Here is a 13,406-nt window from a genome sequence, read left to right as displayed (position 1 = left end):
AGAGATAAAGTCACCTGTCCAAGGTCATACTGTGGATGTAGCTCTAACCCAAGCCCTCCTGACTGCAGCACAAATTCTCAGCCACTACCATATTAGCCCCTTCATTTGAAGGTGTCTTTGTCATTGCCAAGATTCCTTTTCCTCCCGGCCCCCTAAGTCTTCAGGTTTCTCTCATCTCATCTCCCCAGAGGAGCCATGACACCATCTCCTCCAAAAACAAAGTCAGAGCCTTCACTGTAGACGGACCTGTGTCCTTCCCCCAAACTCAGTCCACCTCATCTCCAGAAAAACTATATGACTCGCCCTGGAGAAGGGGGAAAAAAAAAGCCTCTTCCCACCAACTCCATCCCCCAAATTACTGGATTTGGGGTAAATTTACAGGCTGGAGACAGAAGAATGGATGTGTATTTAGCTTCCAAATTGACTATTGTTTTATGTGAATGTCTGATAAACAAAACACAATGAATGCCAGATGGGGGCTGGGAGTGAGATTTCCCATGTGGAGAATTCTAGAAGACGTGCCCGGAGTTCTGGAGCCTGGGTCCTCTGGACAGACAGGTGGCCAGGCAACCAAGGTGGAGACACCAAAGATAACTGTGGGGTGGGCAGAAGACACCAGCCCAGGAGATTTGACTGGGATTGGTCTACGCAAGAATGGAAAATGGAGGCAGAATGAGTTAGCAGCAAGCACTTGTACACTGCTATAGAATCTGAGGGACCCGGCCAGTGCTGGCCAATAGAAATAGAATGTGAGCCGAAGACATAAACTTTTCTTGTAGTTGCTTAAAAACATGGTAAATCTGTGAAGTAGACGATTGCTCGTGCAAATAAATGAACTCCGCTTTGGTCTCAGTGATCAGGGGTCCCACACTCAAGTGCCCTCAATACCCAGAGAAGTAACTGAAATAAATGGAACAGATAGGGTGTGAGCAAAGTTCACACGTTCCTCTAAGAAAAACAATACAGCAAACATGGTGATTTATGTTCATTAATAAGTTTCTGTATGGGGACACTAAGGAATAGTGGGGACTACGGCAAATTAGAGGAAGCATGAGACTCTAAAGTCGCTCCAGGAGACGTTGTCTCATAGGTATCAGTGTTGCTAGACCTTCACTTTTTTTAAAGGAGGTGAAAGTTGGGATTTTTTTAATTTATTTTTTTGACAGGGTCTTGCTCTGTCGCCCAGGCTGGAGTGCAGTGGCGATCTTGGCTCACGGCAATCTCCACCTCCTGGGTTCAAGAGATTCTCCTTCCCCAGCCTCCTGAGTAGCTGGAATTACAGGCGTGCTCCAGCATGCCTGGCTAATTTTTGCATTTTTAGTAGAGATGGGATTTCCCACTGTTGGCCAAGCCGATCTCGAATTCCTGACCTCAAGTGATCTGCCCACCTCCACCTCCCAAAGTGCTGGGATTACAGGTGTGAGCCACCAGGCCCAGCCTCTAATTTTTGCATTTTTTGTAGAGATAGAATCTTGCTGTGTTCAAGACCAGCCTGGCCAACATTGTGAAATCCCGTCTCTATTAAAAATACAAAAATTAGCTGGGCGGTAGTGGCACGCGCCTGTAATCCCAGCTACTCCAGAAGCTGAGGCAGGAGAATTACTTGAACCTGGGAGGCGGAGGTTGCAGGGAGCCAAGATCGAACCATTGCATTCCAGCCTGGGTGACAAGATTGAGACTCCGTCTCAAAAACCAAAAGCAACAACAAAAAAAATTGTTTGAAAGCCACTAATCTGCCCATAGCCTCTTAACTTACAAGTAAGGAAGCTAAGGCCTACAAATGGCAAGTACCTGAGATCCTGTGTATGTCAGGACTAGAGCTGGGACCACAACCTGCTCCCAGCGCTGAGCCCTGCAGGCAGCTGAACCCTGCAGGCAGCTGGGTTTGCCTGGGAAGCTGCCCAGGGTAGCACTCAGGCCTCCCTCCAGCTTCTCTGGCTCTGCCCAGGGCAGGTCCGCCTGCTCTCTCCCTGTCTCTCCACCTCCTCTGCCCTTCCTCATGCTTGTTTGGACAGCTTTCTGACCTGCTCCTTCACAAACTCTCCTGGAGGTATGGCTGCCTCCACTGCTTGTCCCAGAGAATACAGAGGCGTTGGCAGTTTGGCAGCCCGGGCTCAGCCAGGCCCATGGCAGACAGTTGTCAAACAGTGGCTGTCTGGGGAGAGGGAGGTCTGTTTACCCAGGGCAAGGCCCAGGCAGAGGCTGCCATTTCCTCCCTCCACCACTGGCCCGTCCAGCTGCTCACCCTACTGACTCAGCTGTCCCCATCTGTATTTGCTCATTCGGCAAATATTTATGGGGCGCCTACTGTGTGCCAAGCACTGTTCTACATGCTGGGGATACAGCAGGGGACAAGACAGCGTAACTCCCTGCTGTCATGGAACTTCTGTGAAGGAGACAGATGATAAACAGATCAAGGAATGCGTAATTTCAGTGCTGTAGAGGATAATGGAATTGCTGGCAAGGGATGGAGGTGGGGCAGGCTTAGATTTGGGTGTTCAAGGGAGGCTGCTCTGAGTGGAGGACATTTGAACTAAGGCCCCGACTATGAGAAGAAATCAGCTATGCAAAGATCTGGGGAAAAGGCATTCCTGGCAGAGAGAACAGCAAGTACAAAGGCCCAATGGCAGGAGTGTGCTTGGCGTGATTGAAGGATTGTCAAAAGGCCAGTGTGGCTGACTGCAGTGAGCAAAGGGAGAAAGATGAGAGACTATCAGACAACAGTCAGAGCCTGTGGGGGCCTTTTGGTCAAAGAAAAGAGCCCAGGGCCGGGCGCGGTGGCTCATGGGAGGCCAAGGTGGACAAATCGCTTGAGGTCAGGAGTTCAAGACCAGCCTGGCAACATGGTAAAACCCTGTCTCTACTAATAATATCAAAAAAATTAGCCAGGCATAGTGGCAGGCACCTGTAATCCCTGCTACTCTGGAGGCTGAGGCAGGAGAATCTCTTGAATGTGGGAGGTGGCGGTTGCAGTGAGCTGAGATCACGCCACTGCACTCTAGCCTGGGCGACAGAGTGAGATTCCATCTCAGAAAAACAAAAAAAGAAAGAAAGAAGGAAAGAAAAAGAGCTCAGGTTGCATTTGAAGGGTGATACAAAGCTGTTGGAGTAGTTTCAGCTGGGATGTGAAACATGGCTGTACTCTGACCTTCTCTAACTCTGCCCATTCCCTTCATGACTTCCTGTCCCAACTGTTTCCAGGTACATTTGAGATTGTTTGAAATAGCGTTTAAATATTCTCTTTTCCTTTTAAATTTTCATTTATTTATTTATTTTCCTTTCTCTTTTTTTGAGGCAGGGTCTCAGTCTATCATCCAAGCTGGAGTGCAGTGGCATGATGTTTGTTCACTACAGCCTCCACCTCCTGGGTTCAAATGATCCCCCCACTCAGCCTCCCAAAATGCTGGGATTACAGCATTTTGAGCCACTGTGGCCAGACCAATTTTTTTTTTTTTTTTTTTTTTTGAGATGGAGTTTTGCTCTTGTTGCCCAGGCTGGAATGCAATGGCATGATCTCAGCTCACTGCAACCTTCACCTCCCACATTCAAGAGATTCTCCTGCCTCAGCCTCCAGAGCAGCAGGGATTACAGGTGCCTGCCACTATGCCTGGCTAATTTTTTTGATATTATTAGTAGAGACAGGGTTTCACCATGTTGGCCAGGCTGGTCTCGAACTCCTGACCTTGTGATCTGCCCGCCTCGGCCTCCCAAAGTGCTGGGATTACAGGCGTGAGCCACCGTGCCCAGCCTCTTGGTTGTATTTCTAAACATCATGGTTATACTGACTTCTCAAGAAATCAAGACTTCTTGATTTTTTAGTTATAGACGTAATGTGTTAACTTGCTAGTAAGAAAGATCCTATATAACTATATCCCAATTTGGAGATAAATCAATATTTTCAATTGCATAACCACATTACTATTATGGCTATTACTCACAGCTGACTTTGTCTGTATGTGAACCAAGGCCTTTCCATGCACTGTTTCAGTTAATCTTCACTGTAACATGGTAATGTAGCTTTGGTCAATATCATTAACAATACATACTAACATTTTACATTCAAGGAACTTTTTGCAGTTTGCAGGACACTCTTGCCTCTATCCCCTTGAGCAGCAGAGCTACCCTGAGGGGTAAATAGAACTAGCATTATTAACCCCATTTTCAGAGGAGGATGTGGATCCCAGGATGATACAGAAAATTCTACCCATCCCAGTAGTGCCCAGTGGTTCAAATAAAACCCATCTTCCTGGCAGGGCCCGGTGGCTCACACTTATAATCCCAGCACTTTGGGAGGCCAAGGCAGGCGGATCACTTGAGGTCATGAGTTCGACACCAGCCTGGCCAACATGGCGAAACCCCATCTCTACTAAAAATATAAAAATTAGCTGGGCGTGGTGATGCAAACCTGTAATCCCAGCCACTCCAGAAGCTGAGGCACGAGAATAGTTGAACCCAGGAGGTGGAGGTTGCGGTGAGCCAAGATGGTACCACTGCACTCCAGCCTGGGTCACAGAGTGAGACCCTGTCTCAAAAAAAAAAAAAATATATATATATATATATATGTATGCACACACACACACATATGTACACACACACACACGTGCACACACACACACATATATATATATTTATGTCTCAAAAAAAAAAAGCCCATCTTCCACCTAGGGAGGAAGGAGTGGGGGATCCTGGACAACTGTGTGAAGGAGAGATAAACTCTCCTCTCGTGTTTTGGGTTGATCAGCTGGTATTGCCTTTTCTAATACAATCCTTGATATTGAATTCTAGCTCTGCCTCTCATGCGCTGCGTGGTTTTGAGTAAGCTATTTAATCTCTCTGAGACTTTGTTTTCTCAGTAATGGGTATGATGACAGTATCTACCTCAATAGACGGTTGTGAGGATTAAAGGAGTTATTTATTTATTTATTTTCTCACTTTGTAGCTCAGGCTGGTCTTGAACTCCTAACCTTAAGTAAGCCTCTTGCCTCAGCCTCCCAAAGTGCTGGGATTTAAGTGTGCGCCACCATGTCTGGCCAAGGAGTTAATTGTTTTTTTTTTTTTGAGACGGAGTGTTGCTCTGTTGCCAGGCTGGAGTGCAGTGGTGTGATCTTGGCTCACTACAACCTCCGCCTCCTGGGTTCAAGCGATTTTCCTGTCTCAGCCTCCTGAGTAGCTGGGACTACAGCCATGTGCCACACCCAGCTAATTTTTGTAATTTTAGTAGAGACGGCATTTCACCATGTTGGCCAGGATGGTCTCAATCTCTTGACCTCATGATCCTCCTGCCTTGGCCTCTCAAAGTGCTGGGATTACAGGTGTTAGCCACCGTGCCCAGCCAAGAAGTTAATTTTTTTTTTTTTTTTTTTTTTGAGACAGAGTTTCACTCTTGTTGCCCAGGCTGGAGTGCAATGGTGCGATCTCGGCTCACCACAGCCTCTGCCTCCTGGGTTCAAGTGATTCTCCTGCCTCAGCCTCCCGAGTAGCTGGGATTACAGGCAAGCGCCACCACTCCTAGCTAATATTGTATTTTTGGTAGAGATGGGGTTTCTCCATGTTGGTCAGGCTGGTTTTGAACTCCTGACCTCAGGTGATCCACCCACCTTGGCCTCCCAAAGTGCTGGGATTACAGGCATGAGCTACCGCGCCCGGCCAGGAGTTAATTTTTATAAAGTGCTTAGAATAGTGCCTGGGCCATGGTGTTATACAAGGATGAAAAACAACCTAGAGCTAGAAAACAAATGAGCCGGGTCCCAGATCTGGGCCTTCTGATGCCAGGTTTAGTGTGTGGCCCCCAAGCCCTAGACACTTGTATTCCTCTTCATACAATTGTTACCACATCTGCCTTTTACCTGTACTTTATTTATCTATAATTGTTTACTTGATGTTTTCCTTTCTTTTGAAGATATACATTAATTTTTAAAAGATATTTTATATTAATACTTTAATATGCTATGTATAAATTTTTCTAACATACAATAAATGCACAAAGATTTAAAAGTGTTTGTCTGTGGACTACCTAAAATCGGCCCCTGTACTTTGTGGGTTCACTTAATACAAAGTATGCTGGTTTTTTTGTTTTTTGGTTTTTTTCTTTTTGAGACAGGGTCTCGCTCTGTTGCCCAGGCTGGAGTACAGTGGCGTGATCTTGGCTCACTGCAATCTCCACCTCCTGGGTTTAAGAGATTCTCCTGCCTCAGCCTCCTGAGTAGCTGGGATTACAGGTGCACGCCACCATGCCCAGCTAATTTTTGAATTTTTAGTAGAGACGGGATTTCACCATATTGGCCAGGCTGGTCTTGAACTCCTGACCTCAAGTGATCCACCCACCTCGGGCTCCCAAAGTGCAAGGATTACAGGCGTGTGCCACCGCGCCCAGCCCGTAGGGACATTTTGAGAATTAGGAGTTAAGATGTGTAAAACCCTAGTAAGTACTCAATAAATTTTTGCTATTATCACAACATCAAGCACAAATCCATAAATATACATAAATAAAACATTTGAAAAACATACATATCTTACTCTTACTACATGAAATGCTCTATGATATTTTCTATTTTAATTTCATTTTTTTGTTAAAATGTGAAATTTCATAAAGCGATACATTGATGATTTGTGCCTTTTTCTGTTTTGAATGTTATACTTCAGTAAAAATATTTTTTAAGTCCAGATGTGGGCAATTTTTCTGCCTTGACCTCCCAAAGCACTAGGATTATGCTCTGTCACCCAGGCTGGAGTGTGGTGTTGTAATCTCGGCTCACAGCAACCTTCACCTCCTGGGCTCAAGCAATCCTCTTGCCTCAGCCTCCCGAGTAGGTGGGACTACAGGCGTGTACTACCATGCCCAGCTAATTTTTGTGTTTTTTGTAGAGGTGGGTTTTTGCCATATTGCCCAGGCTGGTCTTGAACCCCTGGGGTCAAGTGATTCACCCACCTCAGCCTCCCAAAGTGCTGGGATTACAGGCATGAGCCACTGCGTCCGGCCAAATCTTACTTTAGTTATAACTTATTGTTTTATTCTACTTATAGGTCTAGCAAATTTTAAGAATTTCATTATCTCCAATATTTTACTTTGAAAAATTTCAAACTTTAAAGTTTGAAAGACTAGTATAGTGAGCACTGATGTATCCTTTCGCCTAAATTCACCAACTGGGTGCATTCTGTCACATTTGCTTTATTGCTATCTCTGTATCTATCTATGCACTTTTTTATTGAAACATTTTATGTAAAAAAGATTGTAAAAGCCAGGTGCGGTGGCTCCCACCTGTAATCCTGGCATTTTGGGAGGCCGATGCAGGAAGATTGCTTGAGGACAGGAGTAGGAGACCAGCCTGTGCAACACAGCAAGACCTGTCACTACAAAAAAATAAAAATAAAAAATTAGCTGGGCATGGCAGCATGCACCTGTGGTCCCAGTTACTTGGGAGGCTTAGGTGGAAGGATTGCTTGAGCTTGGGAGATTGAGGCTGCAATGAACCATGATTGTGGCTCACTCTAGCCCATGTGACAGAGCAAGACCCTGCTTGAAAAACAACAACAAAACAAAAACAAGCCAAAAAAGATAATTTTTAAAATTGTGTATTTACACTTGTTATACATATTTAACGTGTGTGTGTGGAGGGACGTGTGAGCGTGACCCTACTGCAGAGACGATCAACTGTGTACCAACTAATTCATGCTCCCCTTTCCAAACTTTAGGGCTAGCCCCGCCCCGCTAGGGACCACATCTTCCAGACCCCTTTGCATTTGGCGAGGGCCATGTGACTAGTTCTCACCAATGGAATGTGAGTAGAAGTGAAAGTGTCTCTCTGGGCTAGGGTGACCTTAGGGGTCCCTGGATGACCATGCCACAGAGGTCAATAAACTTCTAACTTAAAGTCTGCATTTGCTTGTTACATAAGCTAGATTGTCTGAACTAATACAATCCCAATAAATTGAAGGACTGGCCAGGCACGGTGGCTCACACCTGTAACCCCAGCACTTTGGGAGGTTGAGGCAGGTGGATCACGAGGTCAGGAGTTCAAGACCAGCCTGGCCAAGATGGTGAAAGTCCGTCTCTAGTAAAAATACAAAAAGTAGCTGGGCGTGGTGGTAGGCACCTGTAATCCCAGCTACTCAGGAAGCTGAGGCAGAGAATTGCTTGAACCCAGGAGGCGGAGGTTGCAGTGAGCCAAGATCGTGCCACTGCACTCCAGCCTGGGTGATAGAGCAAGACTCCATCTAGAAAAAAAAGAAAAAAAAAATTGCATGACCTATTCCTGGGTTAAGATTGCAGTTTGAAACACACTGGTGTGGTCTTCTGATTTTCCAAATATTTTTGAACTGTGGAGACCCTCCATTAAATATTTCATTTAAAAGTCAAAACAGAGTGTGGGTGCAGTGGCATGAGCATGTAATCCCAGGGGCTGGGAGGCTGAGGCGGGAGGATTGCTTGAGCCCAGGAGTTTGAGGCTAGCCTGGGCAACATAGCAAGACCCCTGTCTCTAAAATAAAATAAAAAGAAATATACAAAAGTCAAAAAGAAGTGTCTCTGATGGAGCTAGAGGTTGAAGGGTGGGGGCAGGCTAAGCCCTAGTCCATTTGAACACGTCCCTACCCACATTACCCTCGAAGGGAACCCTGCAGCGTCTTTCCTGACTCTTAGGACCCAGGGAATACTGTGTGACAACCGCTGAGCCAGGTGGTCGTCATATCTCCATTTCTCAAAAGAGGAAATGGAGGCTGGGTGCTGTGGCTCACACCTGTAATCCCAGCACTTTGGGAGGCCGAGGTGGGAGGATCACAAGAGGCCAGGAGTCCAGCCTGGCCAACATGGTGAAACCCCATCTCTACCAAAACTACAAAAATTTGTCAGGTATGGTGGCACGCACGTGCAATCCCAGCTACTTGGGAGGCTGAGGCATGAGAATTGCTTGAACCCAGGAGGTGGAGGTTGCAGTGAGCAGAGATAGAGCCACTGGGTGACATTGAGACTCTGTCTCAAAAAAAAAAAAAAGAGGAGATGGAGAAACAGCAGGAGAAGGACTTGAGTGAGGTCACAAACAGCCACCCAGGGCCAGGGCCAGAGCCATCTCCCAGGTCTCTGATGAGGATAGGTCTGTCCCCTCCCTTTCTATGCCTCTCACCTGCCTCCTCCTCTGTGAAGGGGCCACACAGGCCCACATCTATGAACCAGCACCCCCGGGAGGAGACCCTGGGCATCCCAGGGCCCCAGAAGGCTTGCAACAAAGCCTTGTCCTTACTCTCTAGCCAGAGACAGTTGCATCCTGGGACCAGTTATCTATTCCTTATTCATCTCTGTTGTTTCTACAACAGCCAAAACGATGCTAACACCTAGTAAGCGTCCAGTCCTTTGCATATAGTAGATGCACACTCTATAGGTATAATAATAATAATAATATTAGTTCAAATTCACATAGCACTTTCTATGTGCTAGACACTCAGCACTTTACAAATATTGACTTTATTTCTCACAACAACCCTATGAAGTAAATGGTATTATCATCAGCCCCATCTGACAGATGAGGAAACTGAGGCAAAAAAGATTGAGTCGGCTGGGCGCAGCGGCTCAGGCCTGTAATCCCAGCACTTTGGGAGGCCAAGGTGGGCAGATCACTTGAGGTCAGGAGTTCAAAACTAGCCTGGTGAACATGGTGAAACCCCATCTCTACTAAAAATACAAAAAATTAGCCAGGCATGGTGGCAGGCGCTTGTAATCCCAGCTATAATCCCAGCTACTCGGGAGGCTGAGGCAGGAGAATTGTTTGAACCCAGGAGGCAGAGGTTGCAGTGAGCCAGGATCGTACCATTGCACTCCAGCCTGGGCAGCAGAGCAAGACCCCATCTCAAAAAAAAAAAAAAAAAAAAAAGAGAATTGATTCATTTACTCAAGATCACACAGCTAGTAGGTGGTAGAAGGTGGTAACCTTCTTGGATGCTATTATGACGTAATAGCTGAAAGAATGAAGATTTGGTGTCAGACTAGATTTTAATCACCTATTTGCAAGGCGATGCAGGGAAACGTGACTTAACAACTCTGAATCTCAATTTCTTTGTTTATAAAATGGAGATAATATTTCCTACTTGGATGGGTTATTGCAAGGCTTAAAAGGGAGAAAACATATCAAATAGCCAGCATCTTGCCCATTACATAAAAGGGGCTTAAATGAAAACAAATTTCTTTCCTTATCATTGACCCATCCTTATGCTACTGGCATATGAGTTAGGAAAAAATGGAAGGCACAATTCCTTCACTTAAGCATCTCAGCATGCTTTTTTTTTTTTTTTTTTTTTAAGACAAGTTTCCCTCTGTTGCCCAGGTTGGAGTGCAGTGGTACAACCTCGGCTCACTGCAACCTCCACCACCTGGGTTCAAGTGATTCTCCTGCCTCAGCCTCCCAAGTAGCTGGGATTACAGGTGCCTGGCACCACGTTCAGCTAATTTTTGTATGTTTAGTAGAGACAGGGTTTCACCATGTTGGCTAGGCTGGTCTCGAACTCCTGACCTCAAGTGATCCACTCGCCTTAGCCTACCAAAGTGCTGGGATTACAGGCGTGTAATCCACCATAAGCCACCATGCCTAGCCTCAGCATGCTTTTAGGAATAAAATTAATCAATCATGAAACAACCAGACAAGTCTCAAGATACTTTCAGTAAAGCATGGAATTAATTGCAGTCAAATATAAGTAAAATCAGAGCAGTGTGTGGCCAGGCTCCAGGCCTTTTCATATGCTGTTCTCTCAGCTGGGAACACTCTTCCCCACCACCTCTTCTCCCAGCTGACTCCTGCTAAACCAAGGTTCCAGCTTAGATATCAGTCTACTCCTCCAAGGTCAAGAAGTCTGTGACCCCTTCCCCTTCTCCTAAGTCCCTCTGTATCCCACAGTGCCTTTGCTGTCCTTATCATGGCACTCTGTCTTTGGTTGCTGCTGGCTTGTCTGTCCTCCTGCCAAACTGAGCACTGTTTAAGATCTGAAGCAAAGTTGTTTTTTTGGTTTTGTTTTGTTTTGGTTTGGTTTTGAGACAGAGTCTGACTCTTGTCGCCAGGCTAGAGTGCAGTGGCGTGATCTTGGCTCACCACAACCTCCGCCTGTACCTGGTCTCTAACTCCTAACCTCAGGTGATCCACCCACCTTGGCCTCCCAAAGTGCTGGGATTACAGGCATGAGCTACCACGTGAAGCAAAGTTTTATCCTCCTGTGTTTCCCCAGTGCCTTACAAAATGTCTTAAATACCATAAGGCTCCAGTGGAAGATTGTTGAAGAAATGAACAAATGAACAATGAATTAATGAATACGGGAGGCTTCTGGGTTGAGGCAAGATGCACTCTGGATATTTAGTTCCTCTGTTTACTAAATGGGACAAAGTAAGGCAATGGTTTCCATACCTCAGCGGAACTGCATACCCTAAATCACATAAGGAGCTCAAAAAATTACAGATTCTTGGAATTCACCCCAGGAGACTCTGATTCACTGGGTCTGGAGTGGAGCCCCAAAATTGTTTTAAAAAGTTTCCTATGTGCAACCAGGTTTGTGAATCATAGGGGCTGAAGACTGAATTGAGGTAGGATGGGAAGGTGATGTGGGAGGGGAGATAGGGGAAGGGCTGGAGAGGGGCCATATTTTGAGAATGAAGGGTGGGAACAGCCATAGCCTGATATTGGACACAGTCCCACAGCCAGCCAGCATCTGGGGTCCTACTTGATTTTGGGCCTATCCACCCTTCACAAGGACACAGCATGTTCGTTATAGCTTCTATTACCTTTTCTCTTTCATTAGCGCATGGGATCTTCACAACAACCAAGGCTCATTTGATGGGTGAAGAAACTGAGGAACAGAGAACTGAAGCAAAGCACCATCATCACAGAGCTTCAAGGGGCAGAGCCACGTCACCAGACTGCCTCTGACAATGGCCTCTGATCTGTCTTCAAGCTGATGCTATTGGTCAAAGGGACTAGGCCTACATAGCTAGGAAAAATTAGGCTCACCTGGCACTTAAAAACAGATATACAGTATTGCCTTGATGGAAGATTGTTGACATCCCCTATCTCTTCACTTGTCCTGTCTAGAGCACTTGAAGATGCTGCTATTCCAGGCCACCTCAGCCCACCCCTTCTTATCCATCCATCCATCCATCTTTTCATCTATCCACTCATCACATCATTTGTCCATCCATCCTTCCCCTAACCACCTACCCATCTATCCAGCTACTTATTCATCCATTTATCACATGCACCTACATATCTTTCCATCCATCTCATCCATCTACTTACCCATCCATGCATCATCCTCCACACCCACCCATCCACCCATAACATCTTTTTATTAATCCATCCACCCATCTATCCACCCAGCCATCTCCCCAGTTACTCATTCATTTGTTTCATCCATCCATTTCTCCATCTATTCCATTCATGCATCCCTCCACCCATCTATCACATTCATTCATCACATTACATTCATTCATCAGTCCATTCACCTGTCCACCCACCCAAACATACATTCATCCATCCATCCATCTTCCCATTCATTTATCCACTCAATTAACCTTCAATCAAGGTCTACATGGGATCAGGCCCTGCGGAAGGCTGGACTATAACAAAAAGAATGAGATAGATACAGACCTTTCCTTCAAGGAGATTTGAGGTACTTACAGAAATGAGCAACTACCAAAGCAGCAAAATAAATAATCAAGAGAAACTTGTTGAAACGAAAATAAGGGTAGAAAAGTAATAAGGCCAGGAGTCAGGTTAGCACACAGATATGCATGCTTAGCATCTCATCCTCACAGTTACTCAGGGTAGTCCCAGATTGGCACTGAGTAAGATCCTGGCACTCAAAGCAGAACAACACAAGAGTCACAGTCTACTCTACTCCATTGTGGTAGATACTCCCCAGAACTACCTTGTTCTCCTATAACACAGTGGGGTTATATGTGCCCCAGGGTACATTTGGCTTTCTGGAGACATTTTTCATTGGCAAAACTGATGGGAAAAGATGTTACTGGCATCTGGGTAGTAAAGTAAAGGCCAGGGATGGTTCTTAACATCCTACAATGCACAGGACAGCCCCTCCCCACAAAGAATTTTCCAGGCCAGAAAGTTAACAGTGCTGAGGCTGAGAAACTCATTTATACCAGAGCCTCAGTTCTGTTTGGAGCAGGAGTGTGCCACACCCTAAGAGAAAAATCACTGGTCTAGGCCCGTCTTGGCTTTCCCATCTCTTTCCACCACATACTTGTCTTCCTAGCTTTCCTTGAAATAGGGGAGTCTGCCAGGAGGTTTTTGGGGAAGTTTTGCTTTTGGATAAAAGAAACAAGAGCACTGAGGAAAACCTCTCCTCCTGCCTCCAGCTTCAGACACATAAGTGCAGACATGACAACTGAAGCTGGGACAGCCAGTTTGGGTTATAAT

Source organism: Pongo abelii, chromosome 21 (assembly GCF_028885655.2).
Source record: "Pongo abelii isolate AG06213 chromosome 21, NHGRI_mPonAbe1-v2.0_pri, whole genome shotgun sequence".
In the NCBI taxonomy this organism is placed as follows: Eukaryota; Metazoa; Chordata; class Mammalia; order Primates; family Hominidae; genus Pongo; species Pongo abelii.
Note: the sequence above shows the minus strand (reverse complement) of the source record.